This window comes from Salvelinus alpinus, chromosome 24 (genome assembly GCF_045679555.1).
Source record: "Salvelinus alpinus chromosome 24, SLU_Salpinus.1, whole genome shotgun sequence".
Lineage (NCBI taxonomy): Eukaryota > Metazoa > Chordata > Actinopteri > Salmoniformes > Salmonidae > Salvelinus > Salvelinus alpinus.
In genome coordinates, this window is record NC_092109.1 from 35,828,492 (window position 1) to 35,837,214 (window position 8,723).

Consider the following 8,723-nt stretch of genomic DNA (forward strand, 5'->3'; position numbering starts at 1 on the left):
CTTTTGATTGATGACTCTGCATTTAGTCCCGCCCCCTGACATATAATGACTCATTTTGCCCTCCCCTGTATTTGGTACGTCCCACTATTACATCATTTCATACCCAGAATCCTCCACATTTTCTGATTTACCTGTATAAATATAAGAGTATTTATTCAAGGGATCTCACACTTCTTCTCAGATATCTTAAGACGACGTACCTTGAAACATGTCTCAGGGAAAGCCTTCAACAATCATCCCATGGACTATGAAGCGCAAGAGGATCCAGTGTTTCCTCAGTGGAGTGCAGGGTCTTCAGCTGAAAGTGCGAGTGGCTTCTCTCCAGGTCAATTGGACGGCAACCATTCATTGGACAACAGCCATCCATTGGACGACAACAGCCATCCTTTGGAATAGAAAGCGTTCAACCATCATCCCATGGACTATGAAGCACAAGAGGATCCAATGTTTCCTCAGTGGAGTGCTGGGCCTTCAGTTGAAATTGCAAGTAGCTCCTTACAGGATCAATTGGATGGCAACCATTTATTGGACAACAGCCATCCATTGGAAGACAAACATCTATGTGTTTGCCAGGAGGCGCTAGGTTTTTCACCGGGCTGCAGCCTGGGAAGCTTTCCAGGGATACGACACCCTACTTGCCGAGATGTAATTGTTGTTTGTCTAATTTTCATTAATCAATAAAAGAATGATGTATCAAAAAGCTCTTGTTTGTCTCTTTTTGATACAGCTTTTGCCAGCTGAGAGTATACATTCAGGTAGCAGAGGAAGCAGTGGATAGCAGTAGGTCAGTTAAGACAGAATAGCTACAGTAGACAGGTGTGAGAGTAAACGTGAAGCAGGACAAACTATACATTCACGTACATACTACCTCAATTAGCCTGACCAACCGATGCCCCCGCACATTGGCTAACCGGACTATCGGCATTGTTTCCCGTCACACACCACCCGCCAACCCCTCTTTTACGCTACTGCTATTCTCTGTTTATCATATATGCATAGTCACTTTAACCATACCTACATGTACATACAACCTCAATCAGCCCGACTAACCGGTGCCTGTATATAGCCTCGCTACTGTTATAGCCTCACTTCTGCATATAGCCTCGCAACTGTTGTTTTTTATGGTCTTTTTTACTGTTGTTATATTTCTTTACTTAGCTGTTGTTCACCTAATAACTTTTTTAAATTTAGAAATTGCACTGTCGGTAATAGCCTGTAAGTAAGGATTTCACTGTAAGGTCTACACCCGTTGTATTTGGCGCACGTGACAAATAAACTTTGATTTGATTTGATAATCTCAATAGTACAGTCAGTGAGAGAGAAGTATCCTACGGCTTATGTCAAACTTTTGATTGATGACTCTGCATTTAGTCCCGCCCCCTGACATATAATGACTCATTTTGCCCTCCCCTGTATTTGGTACGTCCCACTATTACATCATTTCATACCCAGAATCCTCCACATTTTCTGATTTACCTGTATAAATATGAGTATTATTCAAGGGATCTCACACTTCCTCTCAGATATCTTAAGACGACGTACCTTGAAACATGTCTCAGGGAAAGCCTTCAACAATCATCCCATGGACTATGAAGCGCAAGAGGATCCAGTGTTTCCTCAGTGGAGTGCAGGGTCTTCAGCTGAAAGTGCGAGTGGCTTCTCTCCAGGTCAATTGGACGGCAACCATTCATTGGACAACAGCCATCCATTGGACGACAACAGCCATCCTTTGGAATAGAAAGCGTTCAACCATCATCCCATGGACTATGAAGCACAAGAGGATCCAATGTTTCCTCAGTGGAGTGCTGGGCCTTCAGTTGAAATTGCAAGTAGCTCCTTACAGGATCAATTGGATGGCAACCATTTATTGGACAACAGCCATCCATTGGAAGACAAACATCTATGTGTTTGCCAGGAGGCGCTAGGTTTTTCACCGGGCTGCAGCCTGGGAAGCTTTCCAGGGATACGACACCCTACTTGCCGAGATGTAATTGAAGTTTGTCTAATTTTCATTAATCAATAAAAGAATGATGTATCAAAAAGCTCTTGTTTGTCTCTTTTTGATACAGCTTTTGCCAGCTGAGAGTATACATTCAGGTAGCAGAGGAAGCAGTGGATAGCAGTAGGTCAGTTAGGACAGAATAGCTACAGTAGACAGGTGTGAGAGTAAACGTGAAGCAGGACAAACTATACATTCACGTACATACTACCTCAATTAGCCTGACCAACCGATGCCCCCGCACATTGGCTAACCGGACTATCGGCATTGTTTCCCGTCACACACCACCCGCCAACCCCTCTTTTACGCTACTGCTATTCTCTGTTTATCATATATGCATAGTCACTTTAACCATACCTACATGTACATACAACCTCAATCAGCCCGACTAACCGGTGCCTGTATATAGCCTCGCTACTGTTATAGCCTCACTACTGCATATAGCCTCGCAACTGTTATTTTTCATGGTCTTTTTTACTGTTGTTATATTTCTTTACTTAGCTGTTGTTCACCTAATAACTTTTTTAAATTTAGAAATTGCACTGTCGGTAATAGCCTGTAAGTAAGGATTTCACTGTAAGGTCTACACCCGTTGTATTTGGCGCACGTGACAAATAAACTTTGATTTGATTTGATAATCTCAATAGTACAGTCAGTGAGAGAGAAGTATCCTACGGCTTATGTCAAACTTTTGATTGATGACTCTGCATTTAGTCCCGCCCCCTGACATATAATGACTCATTTTGCCCTCCCCTGTATTTGGTACGTCCCACTATTACATCATTTCATACCCAGAATCCTCCACATTTTCTGATTTACCTGTATAAATATGAGTATTATTCAAGGGATCTCACACTTCTTCTCAGATATCTTAAGACGACGTACCTTGAAACATGTCTCAGGGAAAGCCTTCAACAATCATCCCATGGACTATGAAGCGCAAGAGGATCCAGTGTTTCCTCAGTGGAGTGCAGGGTCTTCAGCTGAAAGTGCGAGTGGCTTCTCTCCAGGTCAATTGGACGGCAACCATTCATTGGACAACAGCCATCCATTGGACGACAACAGCCATCCTTTGGAATGGAAAGCGTTCAACCATCATCCCATGGACTATGAAGCACAAGAGGATCCAATGTTTCCTCAGTGGAGTGCTGGGCCTTCAGTTGAAATTGCAAGTAGCTCCTTACAGGATCAATTGGATGACAACCATTTATTGGACAACAGCCATCCATTGGAAGACAAACATCTATGTGTTTGCCAGGAGGCGCTAGGTTTTTCACCGGGCTGCAGCCTGGGAATCTTTCCAGGGATACGACACCCTACTTCCCGAGATGTAATTGTTGTTTTTCTAATTTTCATTAATCAATAAAAGAATAATGTATCAAAAAGCTCTTGTTTGTCTCTTTTTGATACAGCTTTTGCCAGCTGAGAGTATACATTCAGGTAGCAGAGGAAGCAGTGGATAGCAGTAGGTCAGTTAAGACAGAATAGCTACAGTAGACAGGTGTGAGAGTAAACGTGAAGCAGGACAAACTATACATTCACGTACATACTACCTCAATTAGCCTGACCAACCGATGCCCCCGCACATTGGCTAACCGGACTATCGGCATTGTTTCCCGTCACACACCACCCGCCAACCCCTCTTTTACGCTACTGCTATTCTCTGTTTATCATATATGCATAGTCACTTTAACCATACCTACATGTACATACAACCTCAATCAGCCCGACTAACCGGTGCCTGTATATAGCCTCGCTACTGTTATAGCCTCACTTCTGCATATAGCCTCGCAACTGTTGTTTTTCATGGTCTTTTTTACTGTTGTTATATTTCTTTACTTAGCTGTTGTTCACCTCATAACTTTTTTAAATTTAGAAATTGCACTGTCGGTAATAGCCTGTAAGTAAGGATTTCACTGTAAGGTCTACACCCGTTGTATTTGGCGCACGTGACAAATAAACTTTGATTTGATTTGATAATCTCAATAGTACAGTCAGTGAGAGAGAAGTATCCTACGGCTTATGTCAAACTTTTGATTGATGACTCTGCATTTAGTCCCGCCCCCTGACATATAATGACTCATTTTGCCCTCCCCTGTATTTGGTACGTCCCACTATTACATCATTTCATACCCAGAATCCTCCACATTTTCTGATTTACCTGTATAAATATGAGTATTATTCAAGGGATCTCACACTTCTTCTCAGATATCTTAAGACGACGTACCTTGAAACATGTCTCAGGGAAAGCCTTCAACAATCATCCCATGGACTATGAAGCGCAAGAGGATCCAGTGTTTCCTCAGTGGAGTGCAGGGTCTTCAGCTGAAAGTGCGAGTGGCTTCTCTCCAGGTCAATTGGACGGCAACCATTCATTGGACAACAGTCATCCATTGGACGACAACAGCCATCCTTTGGAATAGAAAGCGTTCAACCATCATCCCGTGGACTATGAAGCACAAGAGGATCCAATGTTTCCTCAGTGGAGTGCTGGGCCTTCAGTTGAAATTGCAAGTAGCTCCTTACAGGATCAATTGGATGGCAACCATTTATTGGACAACAGCCATCCATTGGAAGACAAACATCTATGTGTTTGCCAGGAGGCGCTAGGTTTTTCACCGAGCTGCAGCCTGGGAAGCTTTCCAGGGATATGACACCCTACTTGCCGAGATGTAATTGTTGTTTTTCTAGTTTTCATTAATCAATAAAATAATAATGTATCAAAAAGCTCTTGTTTGTCTCTTTTTGATACAGCTTTTGACAGCTGAGAGTATACATTCAGGTAGCAGAGGAAGCAGTGGATAGCAGTAGGTCAGTTAGGACAGAATAGCTACAGTAGACAGGTGTGAGAGTAAACGTGAAGCAGGACAAACTATACATTCACGTACATACTACCTCAATTAGCCTGACCAACCGATGCCCCCGCACATTGGCTAACCGGACTATCGGCATTGTTTCCCGTCACACACCACCCGCCAACCCCTCTTTTACGCTACTGCTAATCTCTGTTTATCATATATGCATAGTCACTTTAACCATACCTACATGTACATACAACCTCAATCAGCCCGACTAACCGGTGCCTGTATATAGCCTCGCTACTGTTATAGCCTCACTACTGCATATAGCCTCGCAACTGTTATTTTTCATGGTCTTTTTTACTGTTGTTATATTTCTTTACTTAGCTTTTGTTCACCTAATAACTTTTTTAAATTTATAAATTGCACTGTCGGTAATAGCCTGAAAGTAAGGATTTCACTGTAAGGTCTACACCCGTTGTGTTTGGCGCACGTGACAAATAAACTTTGATTTGATTTGATAATCTCAATAGTTCAGTCAGTGAGAGAGAAGTATCCTTCGGCTAATGTCAAACTTTTGATTGATGACTCTGCATTTAGTCCCGCCCCCTGACATATAATGACTCATTTTGCCCTCCCCTGTATTTGGTACGTCCCACTATTACATCATTTCATACCCAGAATCCTCCACATTTTCTGATTTACCTGTATAAATATGAGTATTATTCAAGGGATCTCACACTTCTTCTCAGATATCTTAAGACGACGTACCTTGAAACATGTCTCAGGGAAAGCCTTCAACAATCATCCCATGGACTATGAAGCGCAAGAGGATCCAGTGTTTCCTCAGTGGAGTGCAGGGTCTTCAGCTGAAAGTGCGAGTGGCTTCTCTCCAGGTCAATTGGACGGCAACCATTCATTGGACAACAGTCATCCATTGGACGACAACAGCCATCCTTTGGAATAGAAAGCGTTCAACCATCATCCCATGGACTATGAAGCACAAGAGGATCCAATGTTTCCTCAGTGGAGTGCTGGGCCTTCAGTTGAAATTGCAAGTAGCTCCTTACAGGATCAATTGGATGGCAACCATTTATTGGACAACAGCCATCCATTGGAAGACAAACATCTATGTGTTTGCCAGGAGGCACTAGGTTTTTCACCGGGCTGCAGCCTGGGAAGCTTTCCAGGGATATGACACCCTACTTGCCGAGATGTAATTGTTGTTTTTCTAGTTTTCATTAATCAATAAAATAATAATGTATCAAAAAGCTCTTGTTTGTCTCTTTTTGATACAGCTTTTGACAGCTGAGAGTATACATTCAGGTAGCAGAGGAAGCAGTGGATAGCAGTAGGTCAGTTAGGACAGAATAGCTACAGTAGACAGGTGTGAGAGTAAACGTGAAGCAGGACAAACTATACATTCACGTACATACTACCTCAATTAGCCTGACCAACCGATGCCCCCGCACATTGGCTAACCGGACTATCGGCATTGTTTCCCGTCACACACCACCCGCCAACCCCTCTTTTACGCTACTGCTAATCTCTGTTTATCATATATGCATAGTCACTTTAACCATACCTACATGTACATACAACCTCAATCAGCCCGACTAACCGGTGCCTGTATATAGCCTCGCTACTGTTATAGCCTCACTACTGCATATAGCCTCGCAACTGTTATTTTTCATGGTCTTTTTTACTGTTGTTATATTTCTTTACTTAGCTTTTGTTCACCTAATAACTTTTTTAAATTTAGAAATTGCACTGTCGGTAATAGCCTGTAAGTAAGGATTTCACTGTAAGGTCTACACCGGTTGTATTTGGCGCACGTGACAAATAAACTTTGATTTGATTTGATAATCTCAATAGTACAGTCAGTGAGAGAGAAGTATCCTACGGCTTATGTCAAACTTTTGATTGATGACTCTGCATTTAGTCCCGCCCCCTGACATATAATGACTCATTTTGCCCTCCCCTGTATTTGGTACGTCCCACTATTACATCATTTCATACCCAGAATCCTCCACATTTTCTGATTTACCTGTATAAATATGAGTATTATTCAAGGGATCTCACACTTCTTCTCAGATATCTTAAGACGACGTACCTTGAAACATGTCTCAGGGAAAGCCTTCAACAATCATCCCATGGACTATGAAGCGCAAGAGGATCCAGTGTTTCCTCAGTGGAGTGCAGGGTCTTCAGCTGAAAGTGCGAGTGGCTTCTCTCCAGGTCAATTGGACGGCAACAATTCATTGGACAACAGCCATCCATTGGACGACAACAGCCATCCTTTGGAATAGAAAGCGTTCAACCATCATCCCATGGACTATGAAGCACAAGAGGATCCAATGTTTCCTCAGTGGAGTGCTGGGCCTTCAGTTGAAATTGCAAGTAGCTCCTTACAGGATCAATTGGATGGCAACCATTTATTGGACAACAGCCATCCATTGGAAGACAAACATCTATGTGTTTGCCAGGAGGCGCTAGGTTTTTCACCGGGCTGCAGCCTGGGAAGCTTTCCAGGGATACGACACCCTACTTGCCGAGATGTAATTGTTGTTTGTCTAATTTTCATTAATCAATAAAAGAATGATGTATCAAAAAGCTCTTGTTTGACTCTTTTTGATACAGCTTTTGCCAGCTGAGAGTATACATTCAGGTAGCAGAGGAAGCAGTGGATAGCAGTAGGTCAGTTAGGACAGAATAGCTACAGTAGACAGGTGTGAGAGTAAACGTGAAGCAGGACAAACTATACATTCACGTACATACTACCTCAATTAGCCTGACCAACCGATGCCCCCGCACATTGGCTAACCGGACTATCGGCATTGTTTCCCGTCACACACCACCCGCCAACCCCTCTTTTACGCTACTGCTAATCTCTGTTTATCATATATGCATAGTCACTTTAACCATACCTACATGTACATACAACCTCAATCAGCCCGACTAACCGGTGCCTGTATATAGCCTCGCTACTGTTATAGCCTCACTACTGCATATAGCCTCGCAACTGTTATTTTTCATGGTCTTTTTTACTGTTGTTATATTTCTTTACTTAGCTGTTGTTCACCTAATAACTTTTTTAAATTTAGAAATTGCACAGTCGGTAATAGCCTGTAAGTAAGGATTTCACTGTAAGGTCTACACCCGTTGTATTTGGCGCACGTGACAAATAAACTTTGATTTGATTTGATAATCTCAATAGTACAGTCAGTGAGAGAGAAGTATCCTACGGCTTATGTCAAACTTTTGATTGATGACTCTGCATTTAGTCCCGCCCCCTGACATATAATGACTCATTTTGCCCTCCCCTGTATTTGGTACGTCCCACTATTACATCATTTCATACCCAGAATCCTCCACATTTTCTGATTTACCTGTAAGAGTATTATTCAAGGGATCTCACACTTCTTCTCAGATATCTTAAGACGACGTACCTTGAAACATGTCTCAGGGAAAGCCTTCAACAATCATCCCATGGACTATGAAGCGCAAGAGGATCCAGTGTTTCCTCAGTGGAGTGCAGGGTCTTCAGCTGAAAGTGCGAGTGGCTTCTCTCCAGGTCAATTGGACGGCAACCATTCATTGGACAACAGCCATCCATTGGACGACAACAGCCATCCTTTGGAATGGAAAGCGTTCAACCATCATCCCATGGACTATGAAGCACAAGAGGATCCAATGTTTCCTCAGTGGAGTGCTGGGCCTTCAGTTGAAATTGCAAGTAGCTCCTTACAGGATCAATTGGATGGCAACCATTTATTGGACAACAGCCATCCATTGGAAGACAAACATCTATGTGTTTGCCAGGAGGCGCTAGGTTTTTCACCGGGCTGCAGCCTGGGAAGCTTTCCAGGGATATGACACCCTACTTCCCGAGATGTAATTGTTGTTTTTCTAATTTTCATTAATCA